The sequence below is a fragment of the Canis aureus genome, chromosome 8 (genome assembly GCF_053574225.1).
Source record: "Canis aureus isolate CA01 chromosome 8, VMU_Caureus_v.1.0, whole genome shotgun sequence".
Taxonomy (NCBI): Eukaryota; Metazoa; Chordata; class Mammalia; order Carnivora; family Canidae; genus Canis; species Canis aureus.
The window spans coordinates 58,366,783-58,390,892 of NC_135618.1; the positions used below are offsets into that span (position 1 = coordinate 58,366,783).

Consider the following 24,110-nt stretch of genomic DNA (forward strand, 5'->3'; position numbering starts at 1 on the left):
TGCTATAAAAACACCTGCCACACAGAGTTGCCCTATCATCCAAGGATGTCATTCAAGTCTCCTTTCCCCATGAAGTGGTGAGGGTGGACAAAGGGGACGCATCCAGAGGGTGTCACACATAGCTGTGCACTTCCCGATCTTTAAGTCGCCCATGATTCTCTTCCTCGAGCTCCTTCCTCACGAGGCCTTACCCCTCCACCCGTCCTCCACCAGCAACTCCTGTCCACTTCAGGTCAGGGCATAACCCTGAGCCCAAGCTCTCCTGTCCACCCTCCCTGCACCCTCCCTGGTCCCAGCTACTGTCCTCACCACCCTGACAACAAGAACAGCCTTCAAAGTGCTCTCCCTGCCCTGCCCTGCCCTGCCCCTCCCCACCTACCCACTCTCCAGAGAATAGCCGGAGAAGTCGGTGGGCTTCCAAGTCAGGTCACTCCCCAGCTTCCACCCCTGGTGGCTTCTCACTGAACTCAGAAAAACATGCACTCGGCTGCCACTGCTTCCACTGCTGTGCTGGGTATTATTCCCTGTCCGTCCTCCAGATCACTCTCCACCCCTGTCTACCTGATTGGTGCCCCAGAGGCAGACCTGAAGGCACTACATCGCCTTTGCTCTCTGGCTTCTGGAGGGTTCGGCCAATAGCGGGTGCCAGCAGATCAGGGGGCAGGAGGAGAGAGAGGTGAGGGCATGACCCCCCAGCTTCCTCTCTGATTGGCCCGGGGGTTGGCAGGGGCCAGGTCTCTCTGATGGAAGCTGCAGGTGGCCTCCTGTAGGTACAATAATGCCTGGGTTCCCCTAACTGTTCTTCCCCGGCCCCATCAGGATTAGGGGGTGACCACCAGGGTGCTACGGCTGCTGATCCCAGGGTGTTTGTCACTTTGTGTTAATACCCTTCAGCCCTACCCAGATCTCTGTAACCAGTCCCTTTACCAAATTCCCCAGAGCGTGCCTGGACAGCGACTGATACTAAGACCCCTGTGATCTAGCCACTGCGGCCCTCCATCCTCTTCCTACTCTGTGCTACCCTGTGGCCTCATCTGGCTTCTTTCTGTCCCTTCAGCACATCCAGCTTATGGCTTCCTCAGTGCCACCATACCTGCTGTTCCATCCAGCTCATGACACAGTGCCCAGATTTTTTGCACAGCTGTTCTCTCAGCCCAAATGTCACTGTTGTGGAAGGCTTTCCCCAACCACCTGTCACACACACTCTGTTGTTCACTCCAAACACTTGGACACTCAAGATGTATACGTTTTTCCCACACCAACGACCAATTCTCCAACTCCCTAGACACCATCTGGGTGTCCTACAATTCAGTCCAATTCTGGTGCTAACCACCCACAGTTAGTGCACTCACAGGTTAGGGGCACAGTCCCACGAGACTCCCCCACTCCAGGCACCAGTCACAGGTCCTGGGCCTCCCATACTTCAACAGACAGTCAATGAATCAGGGGTTCCCACAACCCCTCCTTGTGTTTGATCATTTGCTAGAATGACTCACAGAACCCAGGAAAACATTTTCCTTACTAGACTACTGGTTTCTTATAAAAGGCTATAACTCAGGAACAGCCAGATGGAAGAGATGTATACTGTGAGATGTATTGCGGGGGGGGGGGGGGCAGGCATGGAGCTTCCAAGCCCTCTCTAGGTGTGTTCCGCCCCCTCCAGCACCTTGATGTGCTCACTAACTTGGAAGCTCTCCAGACCCCATTGTTTAGGGCTTTTATGGAGGTTCCATTACACAGGCACGATTGATTAAATCATTAGCTATTGGTGATTAAAGTCCATCTCCTGGGAGGTCAGGGGATAGGGCTGAAAAGTTCCAACCGTGTAGTTAGGACTTGCTTTTTCTGTCAACCAGCCCCCATTGAAGCTACCAGGGTCCCCCCTCCAGCCACTCATCGGTGTACAAAAGACATCTTTCCCCCTCCAGAAAGTCCAAGGGTCTTAGACGTTCTTACATCAGAAACTACAAATAAGATGGAATGTTACAACCAATGATACTCCTATTACCCCAGTACTCAGTACAAGGGTTTTAAGAGCTCTGTGCTAGGGACTGGGTACAGAAACCCCATATATATACACGTAATATCATCCTGATTGATCTCCTTCACTGGACTTGCACCAATCCGAAATGTGTCCTGTTAAAAAGAAAACCACAGCCCCAACATGGCATCGTTTAAGCCATCTGAGCAAACCAAGACTTAATACCTAACCTAACTGCATGTTCAAACCACCAGGAGTATAACCTTTAACCACCCAACATGGAATTTCCAAATCAGTATTAAGAATTTATTGAGAGGCTCCCCCTAGGGGAACAACCTTGCCTAAACAGTGCATTCCTTGCTCACCCCCGCTTGCTAGATGGGACACCTCTCGATTAATTAATCCTTGAATAAAGCCAATCAGATCTTCACATTTACTCGGTTGAATTTTTTCTTTTTTAACAGTCCCCTCATTTATTCATCGGCTTGGGAGTTTTGTCTATTTCCACCTATAGAATTGTTAGTTCTGCAAAGGACAGGGTTTTTTTTTGTTGTTGTTCACAGCTGTAGCACCAGCACCTCCTGCCACACCTGGAACAGAGGAGAAACTCGGTAAATATTTATAGAATTAATACAAGAGCTGTCTGTTCACTTAGAAGGAGGGACTGAGGACACTCACTCTGAAGCCCTTAAAGGCAAAGGGAGCACTTGAGTGTCTTTTAAAGGACAGAATCGTGGTTTTATTGCCTCCAGCCTCTCAGGGCCCCAGAACTCTCCACGAATCCTCTCACGGCCCCAGATGTGCTTCCTGTAGAAGTAGCTGGGTACTGATAGAAGAGTCTGAACTCAAGAATCTGGGTTGAATCCTGGCTCTGCTCTACCCTTCACTTCCCTGGTCCTCTGTTTCACTATGTACTGAGAAAGGGGTCATTGTGAAGACGGACAAGACTACTGTATGTGTAAGGCTTCTGGCACTGCCCTGCCCATGTACCACGAGTGGGGAAGAATTGGATGGGAAGCAAAGAGAATGTGATGTCCCTGTGTCCCCAAGAAAGGGGGCCTGGCTGAGCCCCAGCTGGGGGAAGTAGGCAGATCTGTGGGTTCACCGCTTGGGGTACAATAGATTGAACACACCCCACGGATGTGTTGGAAGCAAAGAATTCTTTATTACGTGTCACAAGTAAGGAGACAGGGAGATGGATCTCAAAGCACCATCTCCCTGTGGGGTTAGTACAGGACGCTTTTATTCAGTGCATTTGGGAGTGGGGGCAGGAAGCTTTCATATACATGAAGGAACTTACGCATATTCTGCGATTTAGGTGCTTCGGTTCAACTGTACATGGCTAGCATGTCAACCTGCTAGAGTATGCACTGCATGTTCAAAAGTTGGCAGAGAGATCCCTGGGTGGCGCAGCGGTTTGGCGCCTGCCTTTGGCCCAGGGCGCGATCCTGGAGACCCGGGATCGAATCCCACATCGGGCTCCCGGTGCATGGAGCCTGCTTCTCCCTCTGCCTGTGTCTCTGCCTCTCTCTCTCTCTCTCTCTGTGTGACTATCATAAATAAATAAAAATTTTAAAAAAAGTTGGAAGAAAAATCCCCTTTAGGAGGAGATATTATATTGCAATGAGCTAAAGGTAACTTCAGGGTAATTCAGGGGGGCTTCTGCACGGGTCCTGAGCTCCAGTCTGGCTCAAACTGGCTCACATCAGGGGCTATTAGGTGACACACATAGCGAACATCTCCTGGGCTGGAACTGTTGGTTCTGCTAAACAAAATACATTCTTTCCCTGCTTTTATCCTTTCCCCTGCTCCTTCCTGCTGACAGCTTTCAGCCCTGTGAGGAAGGACCTCCTGGGGCATCCCAGCTGACACCACCATTCCTGGGCAGAGTCTGAGGGCCCGGGTCGGTGGCGCATCCAGGCTGAGAAAGGTCTATGGAGCCCTCCACATACAAGCACAGAGAGAAGCAGAACAGATACCAGGCACCCAGAGCAACAAGAGCACTGCTAAAGGACCTCAGAAAGCCTTAGAAAGGCTCACTGGCTTCCCTGTGGCTTCTCACTAAGTGTAGAATGGGGCACCCACCTGCTTCCCACCACCCAGAAGTTAACACAAGAGGGTGGTGAGAAGCAGTCCTCACATTTGGATGGAAGCCATGTATATGCCACAGCAGAACACGTGCCCCTGCCTCAAGGTCTTATGGAGAAGCTCAGAGGATGATGAGTTTCCCTCATCAACCCCTTGGTCCCCCCTGTACCACCCCCCAACAGAATATAAAGGCAATCGCAGGGCAAAGAAGAAACTCTAAATTGAGTGAGGCTTGTTTCCCACCACCCAGAAGAATGGAGCTCAAATGATAAGTTATGACAGAGTAAATGAATCAAGAAAGTAGCATTTCTTGGACACCTGTGTCTTGGACTGAGACTCACTCTCACCATTGCCCCACAGGGTATGTGTCTTTCCCTGAAAGAGATCGTCTGGGAAGGAAAAATCTTGAGGGGTCCTGGGATTCTGAAAGGCTGTCCCAGGTCAGGGACAGCAATCCCGTGGGACTCTAGGTGAGGACAAGTAGCAATGGCCATATGTGGAAGTGTTGTCTGATGAGTCCCAAGAAGCTCCTCACTGGCACAGTTGCCCAGTGTGGGAAGGATCCGCTTTGAGAGGAAGCGAGCTTCCTGTCCTGGCAGGTGTGCAAGTAGATCCTCTCAGAGGTGTGGAGAGGTGACTCCTGCTGGGGAGCTGGCCTGACTAAAATAATGCAGAGGTCTCTCTGAAGCTTAATAGACTACGAGTCTGTAAGTAAAGCCCAGAGTGACAGGAAGTAATCAGAGCCAGGATGTTAGTGGGATGTATGGGGAAGAGAGGAAGATGAGGGGAAAGTGGAATAGAGAGGAAGAAGAAAATCAGGAGTCCATCTAGGAAGGTGATATGATTCTGGTAGTCTGATACTGATGAAGAGTTCTTCAAATATAGTATTTCCCCAAAGGTGGGCCACGCATCTACAACAGTCAGGACAGCGTATGCCTGCTGCAGAACAAATAAACCCCTAACCTCAGTGCCCTAACACAATATGGTTCTTTCTCACTCATGCAAAATCTGGATGGCCCTGCAGCTCTGATTTCTGGAAATACATGGCCTCCAAGAGACAGAGAGATAGAAGAGGAACACCAGAATTTAACTGTCACAACCAAAAGTGGCTCTCGACACTGCCACTCATGGGGCATTAGCCAGAACTAGTCACACAACCCCAACCATCTGGTCTCAGACTGGTGATAATATCCCTTTCACAGCTCTCTGACACTGCTAATCTCCGTTATCAATAAATAAATCTGCTGGCCTCCGATTCAGAGCCTACAGGAGAAGACAGAAATTTTACTGAACCTACAAAACAGTGTCTGTTCCCAAAACGTTCCTTCTCTTTTTTCTTTAAGATTTTATTTATTTATTCATGAGAGACACACAGAGAGGGGAAGAGACACAGGCAGAGGAAAAAGTAGGCTCCATGCAGGGAGCCCAATGTGGGGCTCGATCCCAGGACCCCAGGATCACGCCCTGGGCTGAAGGAAGATACTCAACCACTGAGCCACCCAGGTGCCCCAACGTGTTCCTTCTCATGATCATTCCCTATATATGGTAAATGATGCCAATTTTCCATGTGGGATGGCAAAGTAAACTTTCCTTTTCAAGAAATTTATTTATTTTTTAAAAATTGATTCTATTTAAAGAAGAATATTCTATTCTAAGTCAAAATGTGCAGCACATACATTAATATTTATTTTAGAAGAGGTAATACATACTTCAAAATTCAAAAAGTATTACAGTATAGCTAACTGAAAACTCAGCTCCATCCCCAGCCACACAATTCCCCTTCCTGTCAATACTTTTTATGAATGATTTCATGGATACTTCCACTCTTACAAACAACACTGTGATGAATCTCGCTGTGTGTACTCCATTTGGCATGTAAATGGGTACTTAAAGGGCAAAACCCTAGAAAGAAAATTCTGGAGCTCCAGGTGTGTGCATGCACAGTACCCATGGTTCAGTTTGGTGCATGGCTGCCATGTTAGTGGGACAGGTTTTCAGCAAAGCCCCAATCAGGGCAATTTGGACCATACACAATTTCACTCATTTGCTCAATACACCTTGATAAGCACCTACCCTGAGTCGGCCCTGTGCTGGGAACAAATAATAGAAAGATGAATTTGACTCAATCTTGACCCCAAAGAGTTCATGATCTAATGGAGAAGACAGATGCACAAGCCAATTGCTGTAGTTATCTACTGCAGTGTGGTTGACCACTCCAAAACGTAGAGGTACAGAGCAACGACGAGTATGTTGACAAATTCTGTGGGTCAGGGATTTGGAAAGGGCAGAGCCAGGATGGTTTTTCTCTGCTCCCTGATATCTGAGGCCTCATCTGGGGTAATTTGAGTGATGGGGACAGAAAGATCCATTCCCGCATTGGCTTCTTCAAACGAAGCTCTCATGCCCATGCTGGCAGAGTAGAAGAACAGGCTTAGCTGAGACTGTCAACCAGAGCCTTTAACATGTGGCCTCTTAATCAGGGCAGTCATGGGGTCATCAGACTTCCTACAAGGTGGCTCAGGCTCTTAGAACAATTGTTCTAGTGATCACAGCAGAAGCTGCATGGCCATGGTTGACTCAGCCTTGGAAGCCATACATCATCATTTGCACTGCAAGCCAGCCATAATACAAGCAGGGAGATGAGGGTTTTAAAGCAGCCACTACTGATCCTAATACAGGATACGCGTCGTAGTAGAGGCAGGTCCAGCAGTACAGGGAGCCCAGTGCAGGAGTGACAGCTTCATTCCTTCTGAGAGCAATAAGAAGAGATTCAGGGAAAGCCATTGAAGGGAGGTGACACAAACTGAGGATTGAAAAGTAAGAGCAAAGTTACCAAAGCCTAAAATGGAGTGGGAGGAAAAAGGGAGGGTCAGGCAAAGGGGATTGTGTGTACAATGATTTATGAGTGCTTTGAAAGGTATGTGCATGAAAAGGTGAGGAGTAAAAGAAGCCAGGCTACAGAGTTGTGACCTAGAGTGGAGATCTTAGCTCTACCACTTGCTGGATGTGTAACAAGTGAGCCCCAGCTTCCTCACCTATAAAAAACCCCAGGGTTCTTCACGATTATTATTATTATTTTTTAAAGATTTTTTTAAAGATTTTTATTTATTTATTCATGAGAGACACAGAGAGAGAGGCAGAGACACAGGCAGAGGGAGAAGCAGGCTCCATGCAGGGAGCCCGATGTGGGACTCGATCCCAGGACTCCAGGATCAGACCCTGGGCTGAAGGCAGGCGCTAAACCCCTGAGCCACCTGGGGATCCCCCCTTCAGATTATTATAAGGAATAACTGAGATAAGACAGGGCCTGATATAAAAGCGTGGAAGGCATGTTCACTGTTGACATCATTATGAAATTTTGGCCGCACATTGGAGTCATCTAGGGAGCTTTAACAAAAGCAGTAATGTAACAAAAGTACAAAACTTATTATACTCTTAAAATTATAAAACATTGTTGAAGGAAATTAGAGAAGACCTAAAGAAATAAGAAGATGTTCCCATGTTCATAGATCAGAAGACTTAGTAGAGCTGCCACCTTGGCAAGACTTCCCAAACTGATCTAGTTTCAACTCAATCCCTATCAATATCCCAGCTGACTCAGTGCATATGGTAAATCAAGGAATCCAGAATACAATCTCCAATCTTACATTCTTGAAAAAGAAGACAAAGTTGGAGGAGTCACACTTCCCTCTTTCAAAACTTACTACAGAAGCCATGGTAATCAAGACAGTGTAGGATTGACCTTGTACCTCCATGGAACAGAACTGAGAATCCGGAAATAAGATCCTATGTCTACAGCCAGTTGATTTGGGCTGAGAGTCTATTAAATGGAGAAATAATAGTCCTTCTAACAAATGGTCCTGGGACAACTGGATATCCACATCCAAAAAAGTCAACAAAGTTGAACCTCCTCCTCCTTACATCACATGCAAAATTTACTCAAAATGGATCAAAGACCTAACTGTCAGAGCTAAAACTATTTAAATACTTTGAAGAAACATAACAGAAAATCTTGGTGGTCTTTTATTTGGATCTGAGATGTGATGCAACATCACAAGCAACAAAAGAAAAACTAGAAGAATCAGACTTCATCAAAATGAAAAACATTGTACCTCTAAGGACACCATTAAAAAAAAGGAAAGGGGCACCTGGCTGGCTCAGTCAGTGGAGCAGGTGACTCTTGATCTCAGTGTTATGAGTTCAAGCCCCATGTTGGGTGTAGAGATAATTTTAAAAATAAAAAAAATCTAAAAAAATTTTTAATTAAAAAAGGAGAAGGACCACTCACAGAAGGGGAGGAAGAGGATGCTAATTACATAGCTGACTTATACCTACAATCTATAAAGAATGCTCACAACTCAATAATAAAAACATAAATAACCTAACTTTAAAATGGGCTAGGAATCTGAATAGACACTTCTTCAAAGAAGATAGACAAAGGGCCAAGAAGCCCATGAAAAGAGTCTCAATATTATCCATGAGGGAAAGGCAGGTCAACACCACCAGGAGAGACTGCCTCACCCCCACCAAGAAGGCTAGAAACCAAAAGATAGTAACACATGTTGGTGAGAATGTGAAGAGGTAGGGACCCTCTCACTCTGCCAGAAGGAATGTAGGACGGTGCAGCCACTTAGGGAAATATTCTTCAAATGTTAAACATAGAGGAGTGCCTGGGTTGCGCAGTTGGTTGAGCATCCAATGGTTTCAGCTCAGGTTATGATCTCAGGGTCATGAGATAGAGCCCCACATTAAGCTCCATGTTCAGCACAGAGCCCGCTTGAGATTCTCTCTCTCCCTCTCTCTTTGTCCCTCCTGCACATGCTCTCTCTCTCTCTCTCTCTCTCTCTCTCTCAAATAAATAAATCTTAAAAAAATGCTAAACATAGAGTCACCATGTGATCTGGCAATTCCACTCTGAGATGTCTACCTAAGAGAAATGAAAACATACGTCCCCACAAAATTCCCATAGGGAAATGTTTAGAGCAGCATTATTCATAAGAGCCAAAGAGTAGAAACAGCCCAAATTTCCATCAACTGATGAAGGAACAGATAAAATGTGGTATACCCATATAATAAAATATTACTCAACAACAACAACAACAATAAAATGAAGTACTGATCCATCCTACAATGAGGATGAATCTTGAAAACATGATGCTTAGTGAAAGAATCCAGGCTTAAAGGGGAGGAGGGCGGGGGGTGGGAGTGAATGGGTGACGGGCACTGGGTGTTATTCTGTATGTTAGTAAATTGAACACCAATAAAAAATAAATAAAAAAAAAAAAAAAAAAAAAAAGAATCCAGGCTTAAAGGACCACATATCATATGTTCCCATTTATGTGAAATTTCTAGAATAGGAAAATTTACAGAGATCGAAGATAGATTACTTGTGACCTGTGGCTGGTTGGTGGAGGGGGGACAAGTGAAGATGGGGAGGATTAGAAAGTGACTGCTAAGGGGTAATGAAAATGTGGTAATGAAAGTGCTTTAATTTAACTTTTTAAAGATTTTATCTTTAAGTGATCTCGGCATCCAACGGGGCTTGAACTCACAACCCCAATATCAAGAGTCGCCTGCTCCATCGACTGAACCAGCCAGGGACCCCAAAAATGCTTTTAAATTGATAGGGGTGGCTCAGCAGTCAGGCTCCTGCCTTAGGTCCCAGGTCGTGATCCCCGGATGACGAGTTCCCTGCATGGAGCCTGCTTCTCCCTCTGCCTGTGTCTCTGCCTCTCTCTCTATCTATCTCTATCTCTGTGTGTGTGTGTGTGTGTGTATGTGTGTTTCTCATGAATAAATAAATCTTTAAAAAATAAAATAAAATAAATTGATAGTGGTAAACATCCCTCCCTCTTTTTTCTCTTTTGTATCTCTAAGAAATGATGGATATTAACTAAATTTATCATGATGGTCATTTCACAGAATATGTAAACCAAGTCATTTCGCTGTACACTGTAAACGTACACAGTGCTGCATGTCAGTTATATCTCAATGACACGGAAAAAAATGGTGGTAATGTATGCACCACTCTGGGGATATTCAAAGGTACTGAGTTCTTCAAACAGAGAGAGAGAGAAAAGGAAGAAAAAAGTGAGAAGAGAAAATCTTATGCATAAGCCCTACTCCAGGAGAGTCTGCTTCCAATTGTTCTGGAGGGTGGCCTGGGCATCAGAATGTGAAGGCAGCAGGGGATGCCACCGTGCAGCTGGTTGAAAGCCACTGAGCAAGAGAAATGGGAGCCTGAGATTGGAGAGAGGTGAACAGAGAGGGGCCAGCAGAGCCCAACGATGCATTATGTGAACAAATGTGGGTCAGGATGTCACCAAGGGGCGAGCGACGTTGTGTGTGGAGGTAAAGTGGGACCACTGTGCGCAGGCGAGACGGCAGGTTCCCCACCAAACACATCCTCGGGTGAGGAGGGGGACACAAGTGGCCAAATCCACCCAGGCTCTGCTTACCAATCCCTGAGCCCACAGAGCTCAAGTCTGGCCCCCTTGTGAAGCAGCCAAGGGGGGCTGGGAGTTGGGGTAGACCTTTCCAAGAGCCTGCATATAGTGAATTGACACCTCACTTTGAAATCGCACATCTATTTTATCTGGGTGCCTAATTGGAATCTCGATTTTTCTCTATTTTAACATCCTGTTACACAAGGCTGTTGTACAGATAACAAGACCGAATTATATTCATTACCATCCGGTGAGCGCAGTTATGCTTTGCAAGCAACCTTCGTTGTCACATTTAATCCTTCAGCATTTCTGAGAGACGAGCGACTACTGGTATGATCTCCATTTCACAGATGAAGAAATTGAGGCTTGGTGAGGTAAGTGGCTTGGCCAAAGGCACCTGGTAGGCAGTGGCAGCACAGAGATTCGAACCCAAGTCGGACGACGCCAAGCCTTTGCTATGAAGACATGAAACCCTCTCTGTCCTAAAGTCCTTCCATAACCGAGTCAGGAGACTGAAGTCCCCTGACACCGAGTGTCCACCGACTGGTCAGCAGGGGTAGTGATAAAGCCAGCATCGGTACCCAGGTCCCCGTGGCAACCACAACCCTGCAGGTCTGTGGGGCACCCAGTACACAGTAGGGACGTGATGATGTCAGCAGCCCCCCGCAACCCACAAGAGAATGACCCAGTTAAATGAACCTAGTGGCTTTCCTTCCAAGGAGCCCCCACTCCTCTGGCAGATCCCGCAGGCATATCCACAGTTTCTGAGGAGTGACACATCCCGCCCTCCCCATTTTCATAAGCGCCCCTGAAAAAAGCCCTCTCTGTTTTCTGCCTCACTCACTCTCCTTGGAAAGATCCGCTTTGATCCTCCCTCCCCTCTGCTCCCAGCTCGGCTCTCCTCTCTCACTCCAGACATATTATTCACGGTGAACTCATTTGTCCAGAATGCAGATGTAATATGTAATTCCCCGAGAATTCAAATGTAATTTAAAGCTATTTTCCGATATCTAATTTGCCTTTTATTTATTTAGGGCAATATTTCAGCAGGAGCCTCTCAGCTAAAGTGCCGGTGTTTGTTTACAGTGCCAGGGCCCCGCAACGGCAGGAAGCCACCCGCCCCAGACACAGACGTTACCGATTAAAAAAGTAATTACAACATTGAACACAGCCTTAAATAAAAGCGAAAATGCAAGAGACGGGGAAGGCTGCAAAAACATAAATTGGGAACAATGCTGTTTTCCCCAGACGTTTTGTAATATTTGCAGCCTGCCTGGTACTGGCACCCTGCCCTGGTTGCAGGAGACACAAGCGGAGCCACTAGCAGGGAGGGATGGGGTGGCTCCACCCTGTAAAGAGGTGGGAAGAGGTTTCTAATTGTCAGAAATCATTTGTCTGCCTGCAACGTCCTCAGTTTAATGTAATGCTCTTATACTACAGATTAGTGTACTACAGTGTACTCTACTCTAACAAGTGACCAAAAATCAACAGGCAACTCAAACTGACCTAAAGAGAAAATTGGTATGTTCAGGCTCATGAAAGACCGTCAGAAGCTTTGGCTGCAGGCGTAGTTGGATCAAGGTGCTCAAAAAATCTTTAAGAATCTCCCTATCTCTTGGCATTGCTCTCTGCAGAGTTGACTTCAATTCCAGAAGCTTCAAGCTTCCATCTTGCCAGCTTAGCATTCCCAACGGAAAGAGGATGCTTCTCTTTCCGTAGTTCTAGCCAGAATCTCAGGTTGGGCTTTCATCAGCCCTCCCTGGGTCATGTGCTGATCCTTGAATCAATCACTTCAGCCAAGGAGTTTCAGTCCTCTGACCAGACCTGGGTCAGATTCCCACCCCTTGAGGACAGAAGTAGGACCAGTTTGGCATAAACCACATGGACTAAGAACAAGGGAGGGGCGGCTCCCAAAAAGAAAATTGAGGTTCTATGAGGGTTGAAGGCACAATCAGGCAAATATAATTGATTTCCACCACAGATAGAATTTCTGTCTGTTTCCAATACATGTCATCTTCCTACATTGGCTCTAGACCACACTTTTTACCTTGTGAGTGATTCAGGGAACTCTGTGCTCCATGGTAGGACTGCCGTGTAGAACATCAACTTGTGGCTTCCCCACCTCGACTTTAAAGAAGTAAGTAAGCCCTGTGCAGCCAGTTACAGCGGAGCATGACTAGGAACAGGCGACATTTTGTAATCACTAAGGATGGCCTGCAGCAGAAGGGCAGATAGGAAGCAATTGGCTCTTCAAGCGGGTGTCCTTCAAGATGGATACAGCAAGAGCCTTGAGGTTTGAAAGAGTCAAATAATTGCTAATAATTAGGTCCAAAAGTTTATCTGGTAATCAGATCACAGGGGAAGCAGGAGGTAATAATAATATTTAAGGGGTTCATTGGGCACCTGGGTGGCGCAGTCGGTTGAGCATCTGACTCTTGGTTTTAGCTCAGGTTGTGATCTTAGGGTCGTGAGACTGAGCTCTGCCTCAGGCCCCGTGCTCAGCATGGAATCTGAGATTCTCTCTCTCCCTCTGTCCCTCCCCATTGTCCGCTCAATCTCTCTCTCATTCTCTCTCTCTCTCTCTCTCTCTCTCTCATTAAATCTTAGGGGCCCCTGGATGGCTCAGTCAGTTAAGCACCTGCCTTCAGCTCAGGTCATGACACAGGTCCTGCGATGGAGCCCTGTGTCAGACTTCCTGCTCATCAGGGAGTCTGCTTCTCTCTCTCTTTCCCTCTGCCCCTTCCCACCACTTGTTGACTCTCTCTATCTCTCTTTCTCAGATAAATAAATAAAATTTTTTTAAATAAATAAATAAATAAATAAATAAATCTTAAAATATTTTTAAAATTAAGTGCTCTCAGGGCCAGGTTATACCCTAAAAGTGACAGTATATGTGAACTTGCCATAGACATGTGACCCTGGGGTCAAATAAGTGGAACCCTTGGCCAGATGTAGCACTAAAGAAATCACATCACCCTTTACCAGTAGACATCCAGAAACTGGACTTGGCACAGGCACAGGACAGAGCATCCACGAGTCCATGTGGAACTGAGCCTGAACAGCGGCCCCCTCGGGACCAGGAAGCAGCTGTAGCAGTGAACCAACCAGACTCCTGCTCTTGCTGGGTCTGCAAGGGAGGTGGACAGGCAGCGTTTGGAACTAAGAAATCCCCTCAGGTTCAGAGGTCATTCAGGGTCGGGGTGGAGGGTGGCAGGGGAAAAACCTTGAGAGAAAGGCTATAAACGTCCTCCTAACAAGGCAGGTCGGTGCCTAAGCTCTCTGCCTCATCGATGCCCCAAGCTGGTGGAACAGTTCTTGCAGATGACATAGGAACAAATGGGAGAGCAGATCTCCACTGCCCTGCCTGGTACACAGTAAATGCTGTTGTTGTTGCCTGCTGTGCGCCGTGACCATCTCTTACTCAAACACCAGCTCATTCCGTTCAATCTTTCCCAAAACTCTGTGAGGTCATTAGCCTTATTATTACTCATCCTCCCATCATAGATGAGAAAATGGAGCTTCAGAGAGATGAGGTGATATGCCCAAAGTCCATCATGCCAGAACAGGGCCTAGAACACAGATTTCTCACTTTCTCCTCTAACCCATTCATCAACAAAAAGGCTTTCCATGGGCACCTGGGTGGCTCAGTTGGTTAAGCACCTGCCTTCGGCTTAAGTCATGATCCAGGGTCCTGGGATCCAGTCCTGAATTAGGCTCCCTGCTCAGCAGAGAGTCTGCTTCTTCCTCTACTGGTTCTCTCTCTCTCTCTCTCTCTCTCTCTCAAATAAAAATCTTTTTAAAAATTGCTTTTTGTTTTCAAAGGCCGTGGACAAACGGAGATAAGAAACTTGCATTTATTGACCACCTACTACGGCCAGGCACGGTGTTCAGCGTTATCACACATTTGTTCATTCCGTCTTCCCCTGCCAGGCCCCTGTGTTATCATTCCGGCCTCCCCCCCCTTTCAGTAATAGACAGTGGAGGCTCAAAGGGGTAAGGCACTTTTCTCTGCATCACTTGACCTGTTTGGGGGCTCTGAAGGGATTCAGCATCTCTAAGAAGGAACCTAGAAATTCTCTAGGAAAGGTGCTCTCTGCTCACTAGAGTGCCATCCTCACCTCTGCTCTCTGAGACATCACTGGGGTGCTCTTCTCTTCCCAGGAGAGCCAGTCTATGCCTCTGCACACTCCACAGCCCTCAGGGCCCCCCAGATCTGCTACCTGGGTCCAGCCAAGGGACGGATGTCTGAGCTAAAATAGCAATGTCAAGGATTCCATGATAAAGAGAGAGACAAAGAGACAGAGCCCAGGGGAACTCAGAGGAAACACAGAAGGACAAGGAGGGGAGGCAAGGGGAGGACAGAAAGGGGGCAGGGAGAAGAGAGAGGAGGGGGGGCGGGGGGCGGGGGGACGAAGAGGAGGAGTGGCCATGGCAGCAGAAGTAGCAGAGGGGAAGGGGCAGGAGTTTGGGTACAAACATAATTTTCATAATAAAGGAAAAATGAAAGTTCTTCATTCAATATACTTAGTCCGTAGTCCTGTACCCATCTCTGTACTAAGCATTGCAAATATGGATGAAGTCCACATTCTCAAGCAATTGTAAAATGATGCATAACTACTGTTCTAATGTGGAGAAACCAGATTTCCCCCACTGAGAGGTCTGATAAGCCTTCACTGAAGGGCATCAAGAGTGTAGAACAACTTTCTTGCAGACAAGGGGAAAGAAAGCCTTCAGACAAAGGGAACAGCATACGTGAAGACCCAGGAACAGAAGAGTGCATGACGTTCAGGACAAGCAAGGAGCAAGTTAAGGAGGCAGAGGAGAACAGGACAGAGCTGGAAATAAGGCAGGGCTAGATCCTAGAAATGGAAGCTTTATCTTGATGACGAGTGTCTAAAATTGTCATTAAAGGATCCCCGAGAATTTGCCAATATACACATAGGGATTTATGAATGCTTAGTAAGAACTTTAAAAACTTTGGTGTGGGATCCCTGGGTGGTGCAGCAGTTTGGCGCCTGCCTTTGGCCCAGGGCGCGATCCGGGAGACCCTGGATCGAATCCCACGTCGGGCTCCTGGTGCATGGAGCCTGCTTCTCCCTCTGCCTGTGTCTCTGCCTCTCTCTCTCTGTGTGTGACTATCATAAATAAAAAATAAATAAATAAATAAATAAAACCTTTGGTGTGTTCACAAAATACCAGCACGTTCTAGATCATCTCCCTGACAACCAGCATGGAATGTCAGTGACTATGTGATGTTTTTGTCTGGGATCACTTTGGGGTCTAGTAAGAATGTTTTAATTGGAGACAAGGGGGAAAGAAAAGAGGTAGAGCTGATACACAAATGATGTGTCTGTGCCACAGACACATGATAAAGGCCAATGGGTGGGTGGCTTGCTATGACAATGAAGGTTCTTAGAAAAAAAGAGGTAGGAGGATTGAGTCTCCACACCACCCAAAGTAATAAAGGCAGTAGAACTCAAAAAAACCTGTGCTAGAACAGCAATTCATTTTTAGTAAGTGACAGATTAGCTTCACCAAGACAACATCATCTATCATGTTAAGGAAATAACACTAATTTGAATTTTATCACTTTTATTTGTACATAGCTTCTAGTTTACATTAGTCTTAAAGCTGTTTATGAATTTCTTTTGTCATTGATTCTAAAACATAATTTTTGTCACTTTTTGACTGAAATTGGGATCCATCTCAAAATCTATAGCCTCTTACAAGCACAACTGACAGCACTTTTTCCCTCTAATGCTACATAAAATAACTATGCATCCTACAACATATGGTGGATTAGAGTCACACGTAGAATAAGTTGATACCTGGTTTTATTTGTAAACAACAGAGTAACATTAAAATAAAGAATATTTAAGCCAACATGAGGTCCATAGAATATTCTCTATATAATAGTTTATGTAGTAGTCAAGTTGGAATACTGATGATGAGGAAGAAACCATAAGAAAAAGGTTTTTTTTAAGAAGCTGGAATTTTTTAAAGATTTTATTTATTTATTCATGAGAGACACAGAGAGAGAGAGAGAGAGGCAGAGACACAGGCAGAGGGAGAAGCTCCATGCAGGGAGCCTGATGTGGGACTCAATCCCAGGACTGCAGGATCACGCCCTGGGCCGAAGGCAGGGGCTCAACTGCTGAGCCACCCAGGTGTCCCAAGAAAAAGTTTTAATCAACAGAAGTCAGATTTCCATATTAGGAAGACATTCTAGCATCACATTGGATAGAAATAGGTTTTTCAGGAGATTAACTGAGAAATTATGAGATTATATATATGGAAAAAATACATATATATATATGGAAGGATGATGACATAACTTGAAGAGATGTGCAAGAGGCAGAATCAATGGAATTTAGTGATTGGTTAGATGTGGAAGGGTGAGGATGTAGGGAAAGAGAAAGAGGGTTGGGAAGGCCCAAAGAGGATGCTGGGTTTCTGGATGGGATGAAGTAGCATCTCCAAGATACAAAACAATACTTAAGATTGAGATGGTACAGTTGAGGCAGTGGTGATGGTGATAGGGACAGTGGTGTTGCAGGCTGTGATGGTGATAGTGGTGGTGATGATGATAATAGGGATGATGGAGATGATAGAAGTGATGGCGATGGAAGTGATAGTGGCAGTGATGGTGGAGATGATGGTGATGGTGATAATGGTGGTGGTGGTGGTGATGATAGTTATGGTGTCAGTGGTGGCGATTGGTGGTGGTGGTTGTGGTAATGGTAGCGATGGTGGTGATGGTGGTAATGCTGATGGAGGTGGTGATGGTGGTGATGATAGTGATGGTTTTGGTGATGGTGGTGATAACGGTGATGATAGTGATGGTGGTAGTGATACTAGTGGTCGTATTGGTGACAGTGGTGGTGATGGTGATGATGGTGATGGTGATGGTAGCATTGGTGGTGGAGATGATGATGGTGATGGTTTTGGTGATGGAGGTGATGATGGTGATGGTGGTGGTAAAACTGGTTTTAAGAAGTGATAATGGTAGTGGTGGTGGCGGTAGTGATAATAAAGATTAATGTAGTAGAATTATAATAATGATGCTATACCAGGAGGCTTAGAAGTAAAAGTGGCAACACTGGGGACTGGCTCCACAGCTGCCCCATGTTGACATCAAGCATCTACTGGCAAGGAGCCAACCTTCTCCAGGCCTCATCCATGATATGGAAATCACTTCTCTCTCCTCCTATCATGACGGTAGGCACCCACCTCACTCTCTAATCACACAATGGGAAATGAAATAGGAATGCTGGAATCAATGGATTCCCCCCACAGCAGGGAATAACCATTATTTACCCATAAAAATATTTTGAGGGTTATTAGCATGTAAACTGTGATTAATTAAATTCACAAACATTGTTTCTGAGACATGTAAATGAGCTGGTTCCTGCTGGGTGGTACTGAGGCTTCACTCTCCTGGTGGCTGCTAAAGGAGACAGTGGGGGGAAGCATGTAACACATCTGCTCCAGAAACTTTGGGGGAAACAATAGGGTCCATCTGAAAGGTGGTTTATCCCTGAGCTCTTCCACATTCATCCTTCTAGGTCAGGTCTTACACAGTTAAGAGGATAAGTTGGGATGCTGGTGTCCCCATGTAGGAATTTATTCACATCATGGGTCCTGAAGGTACCCAAATATTATGGAGCTTGAAGGAACCAGAAAGGAGAAAACAACTGTCTTTTGGTTCATTCTACCCACTCTGCCCAGGAAAGGACCAAGACTAGCTCAAGGTTACATTGACTCCTTTCCAGGGCTTTCCATATGCCACCCTAAATTCTTATAGAGTTTCCATGAGATCAATCAGACCTTGAATCACACACCCAAAGGAAGTTGGCCGGGATCAGTAGCCAGAAGAAGACACAAGGGAAGGTGGAGGGGACCAGATTGAGTTGTGCTGTAATGACCTCCAGATCCAAAGGGTTGGTCCACTGTCTCTGTCTTTCAAGCCTCCAGTGATCCAACCAGCTGAATCTCTAGACATTGGTGCCACAATGGGCCCATGAGGGTTTCAATTACCCAACAATGTGTCCAAGCCCCCATTGCCTACCCTGGTGCAGACCATCTTCAACAAGGGATGTTCTCCCTACAACCTCCCCCATGAGCCCAGCCTTCATTTCTCCAACCCCAGTAGTGCCCACCTCAGCACAGACACCTGCTCCCAGTGGGTTGCTGGGAGAAGGGAAGAAGTGTGCATGCCTGGATGGAAGTCCCAATGACAGGTGCAGTTCAAAGACATGCCCTCTCCTACTAAAACCCAAATCCAGTTGTAGGTAGCACTCACCTCCTCTCAGCCAGATGCTGTGTTGTACATTTGCACTCACAGCCCTATAAGTGACCTTTACTCAGGTTTTCCATTTGAGGGAATGGGGTCAGCTGTGCCTTGAGGACACCAACTGTACCAGGTACCGTCGACAAGACCGGCAAATCCACCATACAGTCCATGGACAGCTACCAGTATAACGAGACAAAACTCAGAGAGTCTCACTTTCCCCCAGAATGCTTCCTTACTCATTGAGGGCATCCTTTCGCCCAGTGTCCTGGGGCCTGGTTGCCAATCCAATGAATCCTCTCTGCCCCATTTCTTCTGGATGACCATGACATTGTTTCAAGTGAGGCAATTTGGAAGTTCTCAGATGTAACCCCTTTGAAGAATGCAAAAGGGTCTTTCTGGGGAGAGGGGGATAAACAGCCTCGGGTAGGATCAGGAGGGAGAGACGGAGGACTACGCTCGAGGTTGGGACAAAGGAATCCGGGAAAAGAGAGCCTGGCCCAGAAAGTGTCCCAGAGACATAACTCCCTAAGTCCTGGGAACTCCAGCAATTCCAACTCAGCCCCCAGCCCCATCCCAGGAGGCCTGCAGATCAGGGCACCCAAATACCCAGAAATAGCAGACACCAGCCACCCAGTAACCCACCTGGGATGGCATCTAGGCAACTCCAAGGTCTGGAAGGTCAAGTTCAAAGGGGCCCAATAATAACTACGGAGAGGACTGATAATTAACAGAATCAGAAACAAGGCAGAACAGCAGCAGGACAATTTAGATCTCTTTTGTGTCTCCCAACATCATTCCACGCAGAACGAGCCTAGAACAATCTCTGGTTCCTTTTGATCTCTTAAAAGGACTGGATCTCTGCTATTTCCCCACATTATTCCTGCCCAGGGTTTCAGAGTCCTCTTAGGGAACCCAGACCCATGACTTCATAAATAACCTTTAGGGAACCTGGGATCTTCACAGAGTCAATACTGACATTGCACTTGGCTGGGCTGGTGCCATGGATGGTGGCAATGGTTCCAAAACCTGATGGGCATCCAGATCCGCCTAGGAATGTTCTTTCCTTGCAATTAACAAGACAGGTACACAAAAGAGATATTAGTGATAATGAATTGAAGCAGTATCAGAGGGCATATAGCTAAAATATAATTTTTCCACCTAACTCAGCCATGCTGTCCCCATTTGTAGTCCCCACAGGTGACCACCGTAACAATTTTAGGGATGCCCCTTCTAGAAAGAGTCATGTATATGCAAGCTGACATGAATAGACCCTTCCAACGTCCCCTCCCCCCTTCAAATGGACACACACCATAAAGACATTCATCATCCTGCTTTTTACACTTAATATTTATGGGAGGAGATGCCATAACAATGTCTGTAAATCTGTCTCATAATTTTAAACAGCCATGGATAATCGTAATTTATTTAACCAGTCTCCTTCTGACTGGCCTTACTAAGTGCATTGTTTTTCCTCCTCGCAACCACCTCATGAGACACACGTGTTATTCCTGTCAGACAGGTCAACATATTTCAAAGGCCAAGTGCTTGTACCACCCAAAATGCTTTGAATAGGAGTCCCATGATTTTGTGATTTAAAAGAAGAAATAGGTCTTTGGTCTTTGTCCCTGTTTCTGGCACAGAGCTCCTAACACCTGTGGAGTCCCCCAAGTGGTAGGAGCAATAAAGGTGTCTTGATATTCATAGCAAACTCCCTTCCACCACACCTGACTCCTTGTTCATGAGGTGACTTTTGGAAAGCACCTAAGGATGGGGGCTGCTTGCCAGGGAAACCAGCCCTGTGATTAGAGGGACTATCAATGCTACCCACCCTTGTGCCCCAAGGAGGGGAAAAGGGGCTGGAGATTGAATTAATCACCAATGGTCACAATTTAATCAACCACCCTATGTGATGAAGCCTCCATAAGAACCCAGAGGAGAGCTTCTGAACATGTGGAGATGCAAGGAGATGGAGGCCCAGATAGGGCTTGGAAGCTCTGTGCCCTATCCCCATACCATACCCTATGCATTTCTTCCATCTGGCTGTTCCTGAGTTACATCCTCTTACAATAACCTGGTGATCTAGTAAGTAAAATGTTTCTCTGAGTTCCATGAGCTGTTTTAGCAAATTAGCCAAACCCAAGGATGGGTTGATGGGAACATCTGATGTATAGCCAGTCAGAAACACAGGTGACAGACTGCACTTGCAATTGGTGTTTGAAGTGGTGGGACTGAGCCCTTAACCTGTGGGGTCTGATGCCATCTCTGGGTAGATGGTATCAAGATTGACCTGAATCGTAGGATGAACAGCTGGTGCGTCAGAGAATTGCTTGGTGTGAGAAAAAAAAAAAAAAAAAAAAAAACCTCACCCCATGGAACTGGTGTCAGAATTGTAAATCCTCAATCTTGGCCTCACAGTAGAATTACCCGGGGAGCTAGGCTGCCCCTTGCAGGCTTTGGTCGGAGTGGCCCCCTTTTGGGGCTCAGCTCCTCGAGCCTATGTAAGGCCTAGCCAGGCCTTGTTTTTATTTTGTATTAAAATTGCTATTTCTGCTGGAGGCTGCTGCCTCTGGGCTATTTCTCAGGACATTAATTTTTATGGCCCTCCTATGCCACTGCTTCTCGAGGTGGCATCTGACTCCACTCAGGAGACCTGGGGACATAGCAGCTGCAGCAACAATAACTGGCAGTTAACACTTCAGGACCCCCACAGGGCTGCCCTTCCCAGCTGGGATGGGAAACTTTGGGTTCAGTCCCCTAGATTGGGATTTAGAGCTGGACATGTAGGTGAGCGGAGAGAACAGAGACAGAGGGCTGTGTCCTCATCTCCAACTATACAAAGCTGACTTGTATGAATCGGCTCAAGAGCATTTTCAATCAGATAAATTAATGCATAAATCACTTATTATTAAAACACTATTATCAATAAAAAGAGTTTCTATTTTTGAGTGCCTACTGGGTGCCAAAAGGAAACATAGAGACATCATCTCTGGTTCTCTCTGAAACCTACAGGGAGGTTTTATGATGAAGAAACCATAGCCCAGAGAATTAAGTGCCTTTGTCCACGTGTTTCAGTCAGTATAGGCTAGGTTATGCTATAGTAACAAACACTCCCAAAAAATCTCAGTGGTATAAAATGACAGAGAGCAGAAGATTAACTCTTGCTCAAGCTACATGTTCATCAAGGGTTGGCAGTGACTCCTCCATGTCTTCTTTCATGGACACTGTACTCTATCACCAGGATAGCCCCATAAAAGATGAAGGAGGACCTATTCCCCATGATGGGCTAGTAAATTTTTTAACTTGGTGCTCTGAGGGAAGAAATGAATGTGTGTGTGTGTGTACATATATATATATATATATATATATATATGTATTTATGGACACACATACATATACATATATGCACAAATATGTAATACAAAGAGTCCTGGGATTGAGCCCTACATCAGGCTCCCTGCTTGGTGGGAAGTCTGCTTCTCCCTCTCCCTCTGCCCTTTCCCCTGCTCATGCTCTCTCTCAATAAATAAAATATATAAATAATAATAAATATTTAATTTATTTAAAATTATAGTATATATTTATATATAATTATATAATTATATTTTTATATAATTTTAATATGTTTACATATAATATATATTTAAATATATAAATAAATAATATATTTAATATGTGCATATATAAATTTAATATATTTACATATAAATATGCAATTATATAATCTATATTAATTGTAATTAAATAAAATATTAAAAATTATTTAATTAAATATTAAAATAAAAGTAAAAATCTTTTTAGAAAAAGATTTAGGTAAAATGTAGTAAAACAATTCAGAAGCAATGTGACTAGCATATTACCGCGGTTTTTTTTTTTTAAGATTTTATTTATTTATTTATTTATTTGATAGAGAGAGCGCAAGAGCATGAGTATGGGGAGGGACAGCAAAAGGGGGAGAGAATCCTCAAGCAGACTCCCGAGTGAGCACAGAGCTGGCCCCAGGGCTGGGTCCCATGACCCGAGGGTCTTGACCTGAGCTTCAAGGGAGAGTCAGACACTTAACCTACTGAGCCATTCAGGTGCCCTTATTACCTTTGGTTTTGTTTTGTTTAAGATTTTATTTATTTATTCATGAGAGACACAGACAGAGGCAGAGACACAGGCAGAGGGAGAAGCAGGCTCCATGGAGGGAACCCAATGCAAGACTCGATCCCAGGACCCCGGGATCATGCCCTGAGCCGAAGGCAGACAGACGCTCAACCACTAAGCCACCCAGGTGCTCCTTACCTTTTTTTTTAAATAAAACACATTTAATTATAACTTAATATTTAAAAACTAGCTCATAACATTCCTGAACGCTCAATCACCAGCGCTTGCCACTGCTAGTCCCCGGCAGCTGGGAGCACTACGTTCAGCCCTCGGCTGGGATCCCGCTCCAGGAATGGCTCAGAGCTGCAGAGCTCCATCTCACCCTGGCTCACATCTCCTCTCTGGGGCTAACTGCCACCCCAAGAGTGGCTAATGTGGGCGTATAAAGGCTCAGACCTGTGCCCCAGCTTGGGACCTCTCTGACGGACTAACCCAGCTTCTTAGCTCAGGAGTCTGACATCTCCTCTGCCCTCTCCTGCATCTTTCCACTCCCCTTTGAGAGTGGATCCTGAGATCCTGGTAAACTTCATGCATGTAAATATCCATCTCAGAGTCTGTTTCCCAGGGGGCCCAAGCTTCATGCTGGGGTCAATGGTTGATGGAAGATTTTATTTATTTATTCATGAAAGACAGAGAGAGAGAGGCAGAGACACAGGCAGAGGGAGATGCAGACTCCACGCAGGAAGCCTGATGCGGGACTGGATCCCAGGACCCCGGGATCGCGACCTGAGCTGAAGGCAGACACTCAACCAGTGAGACACCCAGGTGTCCCTCACCTGGAACATTTTTATTGGTTGTCATAGCACAAGGAAAGAGGGATCTCTCAAGGGTCTCACTTCTGCTCACAACCCATTAGTCTGAGCTAGTCCCATGATCCTACTTGACCATCCTACCCCATTCCACAAAAATGGGAGATCCAGAATGTTTGGCCCAACAGCACTTGTGGTTGCCACTGCATAGTCCCAAAGCTGGGAAACAGCCACTCCAGGATACAAATCCAGGTCTATCTCATCACAGTCTGTGCTCTTTCCTCTGAGCCATTTGAGGATTGAGACTCCTTTCTAGGTCCTGAGAATATGAAGATGAATAATGTAAGCTCCACTCTGAAGCACCCACAACACTAAAGTTGATATACAGTCTTGTCAGGTCAGAAATC

At 45.9% G+C, this 24,110-nt stretch overlaps 1 long non-coding RNA gene across 2 annotated transcripts; it reads right to left on the bottom strand.

Annotated features, from left to right (window-relative positions):
* Positions 1-2,427: 2,427 nt before the first annotated feature.
* On the bottom strand, positions 2,428-13,929 carry LOC144318144 (uncharacterized). 2 transcript variants are annotated; one of them, XR_013383983.1, is made up of 4 exons: positions 13,739-13,929; positions 13,498-13,642; positions 12,563-12,802; positions 2,428-2,571 (listed from the first exon to the last, which is right to left on the bottom strand). It is a non-coding gene; the product is annotated as an uncharacterized LOC144318144 (long non-coding RNA). The 2 variants fall into 2 exon arrangements; XR_013383982.1 differs by having other exon boundaries at positions 13,498-13,929.
* Between the last annotated feature and the right edge of the window lie 10,181 nt (positions 13,930-24,110).